This window comes from Danio rerio, chromosome 1 (assembly GCF_052040795.2).
Source record: "Danio rerio strain M-AB ecotype USA chromosome 1, GRCz13ab, whole genome shotgun sequence".
Lineage (NCBI taxonomy): Eukaryota > Metazoa > Chordata > Actinopteri > Cypriniformes > Danionidae > Danio > Danio rerio.
The window spans coordinates 54,461,659-54,477,030 of record NC_141021.1 but is presented as its reverse complement, the minus strand read 5'-3'; the positions used below and the strand labels follow the sequence as shown (position 1 = coordinate 54,477,030).

Here is a 15,372-nt window from a genome sequence, read left to right as displayed (position 1 = left end):
CCTCACAGTCCAAACACATGCGCTATAGGTGAAATAAATAGGCTAAACTGGCCATAGTGTATAAGTGTGTGTGAATATGAGTGTGTACTTTCCAAGTCTCAAAATAGAAAAGCAATTAAAACAATTAATATATGCTCCTCCTTTACCATTTTTACATAAAATGTTTGTATATATGCATTTCCTGTAAAAAAAAAAAAAAGTGCATTACTAACTCTTGTAAATAACTAAAATTATAAAATGTGCGAAACATATTTGTATGTAATTTGATAATTATGTACCCTCTCCTCTGTTTTTTTTTTGTTTGTTTGTTTTTTCTCTTCTTTGTTTTTTCACTTATTTCATTCTTGTTAAGAAATGTAAAGTGATTGTATTGTATTGTATAAGAAAACTGCACATGCTGGTTCTTGTTAAAAAAAAAAAAAAAAAAAAAAAAAGATTATGAGTGTGTATGGGTGTTTCCTAGTACTGGGCAGCGGCTGGAAGGGTATCCACTGCGTAAAACATATGCCGGATTAGTTGGCGGTTTATTCCACTGTGGCAACCTCTGATGAATAAAGGGACTACATGTATAGATAAATAAAGAAAAACATGTACTGTCCCATATTAACATCAGTATGTGGACTTAAAAATACGAAACATCTCCGCTAGTGTGGAAAATGCTCACACTAACGCAATTTCTTTGGGTTGCTGGAAGCTAAATATTGTTTTAAACTAACTGACAGATACATTTACCTTTAAATTAGCCGCAGTTTTTAAAATGTATGTTTTGAAAACTTAATAAAATTATTCTGGCAACTTAAAAGTTTCAATCTAATCAGCAATTTTGAACTTTTAAGTTACAACAATGTATTAAACTATGTAGTGGTACAGACCTCTTGAGTTATTTTTCAGAGTGCTGTTACAAGAGCCGATTCAATCACATCTTCACGTTTAAACAGCTCTCACAGCATTATTTATCAATACATGGACCTTTTTGGATTCTCAGAAGCTCTAGAACAGGGGTCACCAACATGGTGCCCGCGGGCACCAGGTAGCCCGCGAGGATCACATGTGTTGCCCGCAGGCCTGTTCTAAAAATAGCTCACCATAGCACCACTTACCAGTAAGCTTCATCTAATATAGAAGTAATCATTTAAAAATGTAAGTATTTCAATGATTTTTCTGGCTTTCAACTTAATAAAACTCAAAAGCGAGTGTTTTTAGCTGGCTTGACTGCAGCCAAGAAAATAGTTGCGACAAGATGGAAGCCCCCTCATTCTCTTAATCATCATTTTTGGATTCATACTTTTATTGACATTGTATATATGGAAATGTCCACTGCTCGCATCCATGGTGCAAGAGAGGACACCATCAGACTTTGGGCGCAAACTTTACACAGACTTTAAGATTTACTAACTTGAATCCATGAGACATCAAAAAGCATGAACTCCTGGCTCCAGGCACCCCCCCCCCCCCCTAATTTTATTTATTTATTTTTTTCCCCTCATTTATTTTTCATTATCATTATGTTTTATTATTACATTATTTAATTCTTTTTACTTTATTTATTTTTTATTTCTTGTTTTTCTCTTTTTATGTTAATTTAAGGTTCCCTGTTTGGGCTTCTGATAACATTCATTGTCGTAGACCTTTTTCAACACAGTTTTAGGGTGCTTTCACACCTGTGAATCGATTCAGTTGTTCCGAAACAGAGATTACAATTGTTACATTGTTGCTCTTTGCTCTTGGAGCGGTTCGCTTTCACACTGCAAAGTTTCTAATCGGACCAAAAGAGCTTAAACAAGTCACGTGCGAGTAAACTCTCCTCACATTGGTCAGAGTGTCAGGGTTTATTTTGATGCGTCCCGCTAAGCTGTGAGAAGTGGTGGTTTGGTGGTGATTGACAGGGTGTGCGCACGCGATGTGTCTGAGGAGAGATGCGGAGGGGAGGGGTGAGAAGGGTGCGCGACGATGCCTATTTGAGGACCTGTAGGGAGACGCGAGATTACCGGGAGATCATCACTCGTTTGCGGGCATCCGGAGACTCGCGAAACTTCCCGCCCCAATCATAATTCTCTCTTCATATAGCCGTATATGCCTATTACATATCCATAAAACACAGTGATACAACCGCGCTCGGATCGGATCGCTTTCTCACTACAATCGAACCGCTCCAGGGTTCGTTTCAATCGAGCCGAGACCACCTCATTCAAGCGATCTCGGAGCGATTACTTTGGCGCGGAACAGAGCGCGATTGCCCTGTTCACATATGCCAATCGAACCGCGCTAACTGGGCAAACGAGATACGTTCCGAAACAAAAGTGTAGGTGTGAAAGCACCCTCAAATACCTATCTCTACGTGTATATCACCATTTTTCTATTTAATTGTTTATTTTCGATTGGTTTATTCCTAACCTTACTTAACACTAAGTACAGATTTGGCTTATTGCCTTTTTGGTTTTGAAATTTGTTTTATTTAAGTGTATGTATGTGTGCATATTTATATGGGTATGTGTATGTATGTGTGCATGTATGCATATCTGTGTTTGTTTGTATGTGTACGTGCATATATGTATGTGTATGTGTATGTATATGTGTGCATATATGTATTAATTTATTTTATTTGTCATTTTTACTTGCAATAGTATGTCCGTGCCATTATTCTTCAGTTTTTCCTTTTTACTGACAATATTGTTGTCATGGCTGACGCTATTATTAATACTATTGTTTAACAACTTGTATATTGGTTTATATATGTATATCTACACATTCTGTTTCATGCTGATTGTCTACGGCATGTTTTTCTGTGTTCAAAAAATACAAAATAAAAGAAAAATTTGATGGAAAAAAAAGTTAATATTTGCAGAGATATATAAAAATAAAGTGTTGCACATTGATACATTAAATACAGGGTATTTCCTACCCTGTTAAATCATTGTGAGAATCATTACCATGATCATTGTCTTCACATGGATGAATATCATTAATTATTACCAAAAACATGAAGTATAATTAAAAGTAAATTAAGCAAATTTGTTATTTGAGAAGTGTTTATCAAACTGGTAGCCCTCAAAATCAATCGGTACCCAAAGAAGTAGCTCTCAGTTTCATAAAGGTTGGTGACCCCTGCTCTAGAAATTAAAAATGCAGAACAGGAAATATGTTAGGACCGTTGTTATGGTTTACATCCCTCAAAATGGTCTATATAAAAAACATATAGAGCTAATTATATATGACACTGCTCACCGAGCTTGTACAATACAAAAGCAGCTTAAGCTTTGCCAAAAAATCCAAAATCGGAAAACCGAAATCACCACAGAGCCCAACAGGTGCCATATATGCTCTCTCTCTCTCTCTCAAATATATGCCAAAGCATGTACATATGCAAATACACACTGATTCTTCTATGCGGACTCATAATTAAACACACACACAAACCCGAACGCACAAACAAAACCACTTTTGTATGTTGATGCATATGTATAAGGCCTGGAGTGATCTAATGCAAACACAGACACACACAAACACTTTATATTTGCCTATTAACATACTAATCATGCGCCGTCCCACCATCACTTCATCCGGTAGCATACAGGGGCCCTCTGTCTCCTGAAAACACACACACACACACACACACTTTCTGTTTCACACTCTCTCTTTCTCTCGTTTATCCTGTTATCTCTGTAAACAAATGACAGACTCTCCTCTGCTCCGACAGAGATGGAGGGATCTGGAGGGGGGGGGGTTTGCCTTTCATTGTTTTAAGAGCGGGAAGATGCTCCCGTCTGATGAATGGGCCTTTCTGGAGCTGAGAGCCATGAAGCTTTACACACTCTCATTTACAGGCCTATTTTTCACACTCTTATTATGAAACACAGCTTTTCTTTCTCTTGTTGTTTTTTTCCCATCCCCCTGTTCTCCTTGCTGTTTTTTCTCTCCGGTTTCATCCCTTGTTCTCCACGTTCTCAGTTGGCCTAGATCTGTGTCCAAACTGCTTTCCAGGCCTTATTCCCTTACACACGGACGCATGCCAGAATTGATTCGCCGTGTTTCTGTCGTGCGTTTTCCCTTACTAGGAGCTCCAGAAAAGCACAACACCTTCCTCTCTGTTCGGCGTGAGGTAAGTAACACCGCTGAGGATTTATTTATGACGGCAAGGCCTTTCCGTGAGGAGGACAAGCCGTGGAGTTTTGTGCATCTGCATTTACTGTATGGGAAAAGTTGCGAAGCCCATTGGAGAAAGATCGAAACTGACCTTTTAGGAAACGGCTCAGATTGTTCTTAGAGAAAATAAAGCGATGGGATTTTTGCTTTGTTTTTTTACAACTCTGGTTATTGAATTATCACAATAATACAGGCACAGTTCATCTTCAAAGTACACACAAACAAAATTATCAAGAACTAAATTTTAACAGGGAGAAACAAAGTGAAAAAGGGGGTGACAAAAGCTCAGATTACATATAAAACAGGACTACCTCAAATAAAACAGACCTGAAAAAGGGGTGAAAACATTGCGTATTTTCCAGATTATGATACAGTTACAATACTCCTTTCAATATGCAAAGACTACCTTCCAAATGCTTTGCTTTTTTCAATTGAAAAAGCAAAAACTGACTCTCAGGGTCTGCTTCTGAGAGAAGAGCTCTTATATATGAAACATGCTTTATTTTACATGGAGATTTACATGCACTTTAAAAAACGTTGAGTTTTTTTTCAACCCAATGGTTGAGTTAAACACATTTGGTGCTTTGTTAGGTTATTTTTAACCCTTATTAGGTTATTTAATAATAACTCAATCAGTTGGGTTAAATATTTGATGCTTTGTTGGGTTATTTTTAACCTTTATTTGGTTATTTATTTTTTAACTCAACCAGTTGGGTTAAAATTTTACATTTTAACAGTCAACTGATTTAACTGACCAACACGATCTCACGGCAATTCGTAACTTTTTGATTTAGTGGCTAATTCGAATGAATTTGTACGGTTTAATTCTTACAATTTAGTACGACTTGCTCATCCCCCTTGACGGTTGGGTTTAGGGGTGGGGTTGGTAGCCACGCCTCCTTTTTAAAATCGTACAATTTTCGTACGAATTAGCCACTAAACTGGTAAAATGTAAAATACTTAGAACTACACAGAATAATACTTAGAAATACACAGAACAGCTGCATTAATATGCGTACGTAATGTTCTTTTTGCGTTGTAAAGTTTATTTAAGCTTTAACGTAATAATATTGTTGTTATTATTGTATCAAATTACCTCTCGTGTCGTGTTTTTTCTATTCGATTTACCAGCACTCTTAATTATTGATGATACAAACGCATGCTTCATGGTCGATAAAACGCTTTTTTCTACCTCTCATGTTCATCTCTACAGTTTTTTTGGGGGAGAAAATGATACACATATTTGGGATATTTGGCTGTCATTCTTGCCTTTAGGACACAGCAAAGACATTCATTTATTTACACAGCCGTAATTCTAAAATAATAGTAGTACTTTAATAGTAATACCAGAATGGAAAAAAATAACCCAATGCATTGGGTTAAAATAACCCATAGTTGGGAAGGTGCTATAATAATAGTTGGGTTATATGTTGGCGTATTTTTAAACCAATTATTTTAACAGAGTGCTGGTTTTATCTAGCGTTTGACTATGATCAGAGTATTTCTACAAAACCTTTTTGAATTGTTAAAATATGATTCATCAACTGAATCAGAAAAAATGCTTTTAGATGCTTATTATGTTACAACAAACACAAAATTGCTAAAAGCACCTTTAATTATTGTCTCAAAACAACTCACAAATGATGGTTATTACTAGTTGATTTACTTGTAATGATTCAGAGAATTGAACTGACTAAGAGTGAGCTTCACTTTCGGAATGAACTTGTTTCAACTCCATGGCAATAAGATATGTAACCATTATTAATTATTAAACAATTATACATATATTTACAGATGAAGTCAGAATTATTGAATTATACCCTGAATTATACCCCCCCCCTGTTTTTCCCCTAATTTCTGTTTAACAGAGATTTTTTTTCACTACATTTCTAAACATAATAGCTTTAATAAATCGTAACCGATGGTTTATACAACCATGGTTTGTTGTGTAGACTATCAAAAAAAGCATAAAGAGGCTAATAATTTTGACCTTAAATGGTGTTTAAAAACATGAAAAACTGCTTTTATTCTAGCCAAAATAAAACAAATAAGACTTTTTTCAAGAAAAAAAAAATATTATCAGACATACTGTAAAAATCCTTGCTCTGTTAAACATCATTTGGGAGATATTTGAAAAAGAAAAAAATTCAAAGGGGGCTAATAATTCTGACTTTAACTGTATATATATATATATATATATATATATATATATATATATATATATATATATATATATATATATATATATAAAATTTGAAAGGGTTGTTTTTTAAATGTACTGCACAAAATGTTGAAGAGTCATTTGATTTGGTGATTCAGTCAAACAGAACTCAACTTCAGTTTTGTATTGAATTGGCTCTAATGTTTATTTTAGTAGTTTGTTTACAAAAAGTACACTATATATGTAAACATTTGAGCATTTATTTTGTAGTAAATCAGTCAAAATAAAGCGGCACATTGGCTCAGTGGTTAGCACTGTCGCCTCACAGCAAGAACGTTGCTGGTTCGAGTTCCAGCTGGACTAGTTGGCATTCCTGTATTCTCCCCGTGTTTGGCATGAGTTTCCTCCGGGTGCTCTGGTTTCCCCCACAGTCCAAAAACACATGCGCTATAGGTGAATTGAATAAACTAAATCGGCCATAGTGTATGAGAGTGTGTGAATGAGTGATTCCCAGTACTGGGTTGCGGCTGAAACAAACATGGTGGAATAGTTGGTGGTTCATTCCGCTGTGGCGACCCCTAATAAATAAGGAACTAAGCTGAAGGAAAAATATGAATTATGAAAATGACTTATGCCTCATTCAGTGAACATCAAGTCACCTTCAGTTTTGAACTGAATCTGTCACATTATATATTTTTAAATGAAGTAAATAAACAATTAAATCATTAAAAAGTGCTTTTTTATATATGACAAAGTATGTTGGATTTATTGAACTGATGTATTTGATTCACACACAGAACTGCAAGTCACCCTCTACACACTTCTGGGTTTCTCAGTGGTGGAAGGCGTCATGACTGGGTAAACTTAGAGCACAGTGAATCAGAGAGTACAACAAATAATTTTTTACAATCCTATTTGCTGAAATAATAAAAGAAAAACTCCACCATGGTGTTAACAAGACTTTCAGAAAAATGAAACAAATCGTCTGAGACTGATGATGGAAGCCAGAGAGAGAGAATCACGTCAAATGCACTCTCAGCCTCATAGGTGCTGAATTAAAAACACCTTGCGTATTGAGGTCATTCGTTTTTTGTAATTTGACGCAAAAATTATATAATACATTCATAAGTGCACATAAATGTTCATATGTTTTTTAAAAATCAAAATATTAAAAACTTTCAAGGATTAAAAATTTAAAAAATAAGTCTTGTGAAAAGGGTCTATTGTACTAAACTGGTCACAAGGTATTTCGATGACACGATGTACATAAACAACACTAATTATTAAAATAATTGAAAATAAATTTGAGAGGTTTCTTATAAAATAAAGTTCAAAAATAGTTGCCGGAACCATAATTTGACAATATATACAGTAGATTAAACAAAACATTTAATTACTAAGTGTAATCAGAATACAGATCCTCATTAATGAGCTGAATAAAATCCCTTGCCTGAGCTCAATGAACAGAAACAGTCCTCCACGTCCGACAAAGTCAAGAAGAAGAAAGATGAACAAAACAAGCGTCACCTTCCCTCACACACATCCCAGCAATTATGCGAAAGAAAAATGGAATTGTATAAAAAAATAATTGCAGTAAGTGTCGAGCTGTAAATAGGAGGACGCATCGAGACGGCGGGGGCGACGCAGGGGTTGAGCCCCCCGAGAGCGACGCATAGAAAGCCTGAAAGCGGAGCGAGAGCGAGAGGAAGAAAGGATCAGAGGGAGAAAGGCTGGCAGCCATGAGCTTCTGGCACCTTCTACATAGAGCTCAGCGTACAGGGTGCCAAAAAACCAGCAGACGAGGCTGCCCCCGTTCCCTCGCTCTCGCCCCTCGGCCATCTCCATCATCCCTTTCTCCTCTTTCTGGAGAGGTTTTATCTAATGAGCTCCCTGAGAATTCAATCCAACAGCACTAATGCACAACTTCTACTCCTATAGACTGGAGCGATGGAGCAGTTTGCGGTGGCTGTTGCATGCGTGTGTGTGTGTGTGTGAGTGCGTGTGTGAGTGTGTGTAATGAGTACGCCTGTGCGGTTACTGAGCTCGGCATTGTGTTCTCTGACTCGTAACCAGAGTCGTTGTGAGTGGGCCACATTACTGTCTCTCGCTCTCTCATTCTGCACACATACACACACACATAGACACACACACACACAATAAGTGACGTTATTGTCTTAACTCAATCTAGCATGGATGGACGGACGGACGGACGGATGGATGGATGGATAGAATACTGGATGGCTGGATAGAATACTGGATGGATGGATGGATGGATGGAATACTGGATGGATGGATGGATGGATGGATGGATAGATAGAATACTGGATGGATGGATGGATGGATGGATGGATGGATGGATGGATGGAATACTGGATGGATGGATAGAATACTGTATGGATGGATGGATGGATGGATGGATAGAATACTGGATGGATGGATGAATGGAATACTGGATGGATGGATAGAATACTGGATGGATGGATGGATGGATGGATAGAATACTGGATGGATGGATGGATGGATGGATGGATGGATGGAATACTGGATGGATGGATAGAATACTGGATGGATGGATGGATGGATGGAATACTGGATGGATGGATGGAATACTGGATGGATTAATGGATGGATGGATGGATGGATAGAATACTGGACGAATGGACAGATGGAAGGACAGATGGATGGATAGATAGAATACTGGATGGATGGATGGATGGATGGATGGATGGATGGATGAATGGATGGATGGATAGAATACTGGATGGATAGAATACTGGATAAATTAATGGATGAATGGATGGATAGAATACTGGATGAACGGACAGACGGTAGAACAGACGAATGGATAGAATACTGGATGGATGGATGGATGGATAGAATACTGGATGGATAAAATACTGGATGAATTAATGGATGGATGGATGGATGGATAGATGAATGGATAGAACACTGGACGAACGGACAGACGGAAGGACAGACGGACAAATGGATAGAATAATGGATGGATGGACAGATGGATGGAATACTGGATTGATGGATAGAATACTAGATGGATTAATGGATGGATGGATGGATGGATGGATGGAATACTGGATGGTTGGATGGATTGATGGATGGATAGAATACTGGACGGATGGACAGATGGATGGATGGATAGAATATTGGATGGATGGATGGATATAGATATATATATACACATACATGTGTGTTTTTGTGTGTATATAAAACAAAAATATATTGAAAATGTATTAAAAATATCAAATATGTATATTTATAATGTTATTTTTATACAGCAAAAAAATCTAGAAGTGTTATTTACCTCAGCCTTATAATACAGACACTTATTCAAATAATCTGAAGGAGAAAACAAGCAACTGAGAAAATGCAGGTTTGCCTCGTTTTCTTTTCTCTTTAATATATATTTTCCAACTTGTCTTTCTCAGCCTGTCCCTCCTGTGGAGTTAAAAGCAGGTGCTTGTTCAGTCGAGCTGATGCTGATTTGTTTGTGTTAACGTGTTTCACTTTTACAATCCTTCCTTTGTGCTCTTTAAAAGGCCCATAAATGTCTGCGGTCAGTAGGGAGCTGAGAAAACCCAAAGTAGCACCAACATCTACAGTTCTACATCATGCCTTTCTTGAACAAATCCACACCAATAAATCAAACACCAAGACTTAAAATAAAAAAAGCAGAGCTTAATAGCGCTGCGGTGGCACATCTGAACAATAAACTCAGGTGAATCAGAGCCTAGAAATGTCGGATTACAAAAAAAAAAGAATTAAAAAGCGCAATCTGACCTTCGACCCAACGAAGAGGAGGCTTTTCCTTCCGATTCAATAGTCTATCAGACTTTCAGAAAGAGCCCGGAAGACAAAGAAAGACACTTGGAAGTGGAGCGAGTGATGAAAGAAAGAGAGACGCGTTATGTACACTGGCTCTAAGTGAATGACGACTGCTGAAATGATCTGTTTAACAGCTATCCCAAACATTTCATTTCCAAACAAAACACTCCCACAACACCGCATGCAGACTGAGAAATCGCTGCTGCACGCTCTCCTTGCAGAAAAAAAGGTCAAGCGTTAAAGCGTCTGAGCAAAAGACATATTTTTAAAGTAATAAAATATAGTGATTCACATTTTATTTATAAAGAATAATTCATTCTTATAATACTGATTAAAAAATAAAAGCATGCACAAATTGTCCAGGCAGATTTTTAAAATATTTTTAAGTAATAAAATATAGTAATTATATTTTTCCTAAAGGAAGAATTGCAGTACAATTTAAAATAAACAAAAAATAAATGCAAGAACAAGCACAATTTGACTAGGCAGATTTTTCTAAAATATTATAAGCAATGAAATATAGTAAATATATATTTAAAAAATAATAATTATAATAAAAATAAATACATGCATGAGCATACACAAATTTTCTAGGCAGATTTTTATTATATTTTTTAATCAATAAAATATAGTAAGTATTATTTTATTTTATTAATCATAATAATAATTAATCATAATTCTGATAAAATATAATGTAAAAATAAATGCCCGAGAATGCATAAATTGTTTAGGCATTTTATAGCTTTAAAAATATTTATTGAGTAATAAAATATAGCAATTATAATTTTCAAAATTAATACTTTTAATACAGTTACAAAAAAAACACAAAATAAATGCCCAAGCATGCACAAATTGTCTAGGCAGACTTTTAAAATAGTGTTAAAGTAATAAAATATAGTAATTATTATTTTTAAAAATTAATTTTATTAATAATAGTTAAATCATTACAATACTGATAAAATAATCATTTAATGAATGCAAAAGCATGCACAAAATGTCTAGGCAGGTTTTTAAAATGTTTTTAAAGTAATAAAATATAGTGATCATTTATTCATTCATTCATTCATTTTCTTTTTGGCTTAGTCCCTTTATTAATCTGGGGTGGCCACAGCAGAATGACCTGCCAACTTATCCAGCACATGTTTTACGCAGCAGATGCCCTTCCAGCTGCAACCTACACGAACGCAGGGAGAACATGTAAACTTCACAAAGAAACGCCAAGTGAACCAGCCGAGGCTCGAACCAACAACTTTTTTGCTGTGAGGCCACAGCATTACCTACTGCGCCACCGCATCGCCCATTACAGTGATCATAATTTTTTTTATTAATAATTATAATACAAACAAAAAAACATTAAATGTACAAGCATACACAAAGTGTCTAGGCAAACATTTTTCATATTTTGAAAGTAACATAACTGATCATATTTTTTTAATTACAAGTTTTAATACAAATATAATAAAACACAAAAATAAATGCACAAGCACGCACAAAGTGTCAAGGCAGATTTTTACTAATATTTTTAAAGTAATAAAATTATAGTTATGTCATAATACTACAGTTATTTTTTAAAATGCCTTTTTATTGAATTATTTTCCTTATTAAAACTAATAAATTATTTTAATTCATTTATTCATTCATTTTTTTTTCAGCTTAGTCCCTTTATTCATTTGGGGTCACCTCTGTGGAATAAACCACTAACTTATCCAGCATATGTTTTACACAGTGGATGCCCTTCCAGCTGCAACCCATCATTGGGAAATCATTATTATAATACTGATAAAATAATCTTTAAAAAATAAATGCACAAGGCTGCACAAATCATCTTGGCAGGTTTTGAAATAATTTAATTAATAAAATAAATTAATGATATATTTTTTAAATAATATTTTTAATACAAATAAAATAAAACACAAAAATAAATGCACAAGCATGCACACAGTGTCTAGGCAGATTTTTACAAATATTTTAAAGTAATACAATTATATTTATATTATAGTAATGTAATTATTATTTTTAAAATGCCTTTTATTAATAATAATTAATCATTATAATAATGATAAAATAACAATTTAAAAATAAATGCAAAGCATGCACAAATAATCTAGTTTTTGAAATATTTTTAATTAATAAAATGTATTAATAATAATTTATGAAAATAATCATTTTAATACAGATACAATAAAACACAAAAACAAATGCACAAGCATATACAGATTGTCTAGGCAGATTTTTAAAATATTTTTAAGTAATAAAATAGAGCAATTATACTTTTACTAATTAATAATTATTATTTATTCATTCATTCATTTGCTTCAGCTAATTCCCTTTATTCATCAAGGGTTGCCACAGCGGAATGAACCGCCCACTTATCCAGCACACAGCGTATGCCATTCCAGCAGCAGTACTAGGAAACACCGACACACCGTTCACACACACTCATATACTACAGACAATTTAGTTTATTCAGTTCACCTATAGCGCATGTCTTTGTAGTGTAGGGGAAACTGGAGCACTTGAAGGAAACCCACGCCAACACGGGGAGAACATGCAAACTCCACACAGAAATGCCAACTGACCCAGCCGGGACTTAAACCAGCAACCTTCTTGCTGTACGGCAACAGTGCTAACCACCAAGCCACCCTGTCGCCCCAATAATATAATTATAATTATTATTTTTATATAATTAATTGTATTATAATACAATAATTATAATACAATTAAAACAAAACAAAAAATAAATGCACAATCATACACAGATTGTCTAGGCAGATTTGTCTTATATTTTCTAAGTAATAAAATATAGTAACTACTTTAAAAGCCTTTTATGAATAATAATTAAACATTATGAATAATACAGATCAAATAAAACACAAAATAAATGCATGCACAAATTAGGAAATCTTTCTCATATATTTAAAGAAATTAAATATAGTGATTATATATATATTTTAAATGAATAATAATAATTAATCCTTTATTAAGCAAATAAAACACAAAAACAAATGCACGGCCACGCTCAAACACTCAAGGCAGATTTCTCTCTTAAATCTAACAGCTTGCTTTTCTTTCCAAAGCGCTGCAGTTCAAGGCATTCAAATGGCAGCAAGCTTATTTTTCACACCTCTTCAATGGTTAAACATCAAATTTCCTGTGCGGAGTGTTAAAGCAGGGAAGAGTTGAAATTAGGCTCTTATAATAATGATGATATATTAGCAGCAGCAGGAGCACAGCCCGGGATATAAAACGAATATTCTCTCCTAACCCAAAAAGCCACTTCCCCTCCATTAGGACGACTTTCCTCATAATCACTGTTGTTAATGGAAACACGTTTAACACGCATTTACCTCCAAAACACCTGGATTACTGCTTCGAGTTTTGTCATTTCACACTTCATCCTGAGGCGCAAGAAATAAGGCAGAATTTAGTGACGTATGGAACATTTGAGAGTCAAATCTTACAGCTTAAAGGTTAAAGGTTCAGATCCAGGCACAAATTCTGGATGTTTTAGCAGACTTTTTATTAAATAACAATCTAAGTATTGATGAAATAACAAGACAAAGGTTCTAGCCATTACAACAAAGAGCATAGAATCACCAAGAGGCGACACGCTAGTGCAATTTAGGAAACAGCCACTAGATGGCGCGGCAGCCATTTTGGAATGAAAACTCCAACAGAACAACAGCATATTATTAGAGTCTGATTAAGTCAATTGAGTCAACTTAACAGTTCCAATGGTTACAATGGGTTTACTTACATTATTTTTGTAACGTCAACTTGTTTCTTTTAGGGCAATTTGTTTACTCGCCTTAAGTAACTAATCACTTTTTACAGTGTATTGTGTGGAATCAAGCTTTTTTTTTGACAGTGTAAGTTACAGCATCGATAACGCAGGATATGCAATGCTGAGTTGGGATTATAATTGGTCAGCGATGAGACATTGCAAAGTAAAATCATACACTGAAAACCCTAATGTTGTCTTCAGGCCCGGATTGGCTAATCGGGAGGACCGGGAGAATTCCCGGTGGGCCGGTCCGTTTTTTGGCCGCGAGGGCCGGTGTCCGTAGCTCCAGAATCTTTTGCTCTCAGCAGTCACACTTTTAAAATTTATTTATTTACTTGACAACAGCCTTTTTATTCATTAGTTTACCGCTACTCTTCTCTTTTCATCTATTTTATTGATTGTAAAACTCAGTAGTGTCTCCATTCTGAACACAGCTATTGTGGTCCAGCGGTTAGCTTGTTAGGTTAAAACACCGCGGACCCGGGTTCGATCCTCATTAGAGTAACTTATTGTTTTCGTTTTTATTGTTAAGACATAGGGTTGTTGAACATTTGAAGTTCTAAAGCAGCTGTTTTTTCAAAAAAAGATGTGATAGTGTCATTAGAAACTGATTTGGAAATGACCTTATTTTAATATAGTCAGTCGTGAACTGAGGTGGGCCAGTCTGAGGCTTGAAACTCCAGGGCTGAAAAGGTGTCCCACTCCGGCCCTGGTTGTCTTTACTTAAGCAATTAAGTAAAGCTGACTGAACATAACCTAAAATTTAGTATTTTGGCCCTCTCACTTTAAAATATGAGTTAATTTAACTTATGTACCATGAAAATGCTTAAACTTAAGATTTCAAATAGTGAGCTCAAAATCATAAATAACTAAACAATTTAAGTATAGTCTACAAAACCGGCAAGTTAAATAAACTTAACTATGCCAGTTTTGGGAGACTCCGAAACTCAAATAAATTGAGGCAACGAGTTTACTCAGTTAATTTAGTTCAATCAACATATTAGGGTTTTCAGTGTAACTGAGTAAAAGTTGCATATGTTTTAAAGGCATTTCAGAGAGTTTAAAGCATTCAGACACAAAATTTGTAACTTTAATAAGACATTATTTTACTGAACTAATACAAAAAAGACTGTAAAGTGTTATTATACATTTTATTGTTCAAAATCTATCCCTGAATATTGTTTGACTTGGCAGAGAAGCATTAAGCATTGGTTATTTGACTTTTTTCGTTGCTCTATTGTAATTATTTTAGCTCGCATTGTGTTTATGTTTTATGCATGATTCAGAAAATCACCTGGTAACACTTTAAAATAATGGTCCATTAATTAATGTATTTACTAACAGGAACAAAACAAACTATTAATGATGCATTTATTAGTATTTATTCATGTTTGTTAACATTAGTAAATGCTATTTAAGTTAAATAACATTAATGCACAGCGCA

The 15,372-nt window shown here is 35.0% G+C and overlaps 1 protein-coding gene across 50 annotated transcripts in view; it reads right to left on the bottom strand.

Annotated features, from left to right (window-relative positions):
- The window catches only part of nfixa (nuclear factor I/Xa), a 253,724-nt gene that overhangs the window by 121,920 nt on the left and 116,432 nt on the right, over window positions 1-15,372 (bottom strand). The gene's annotated exons all lie outside the window — the stretch shown is intronic.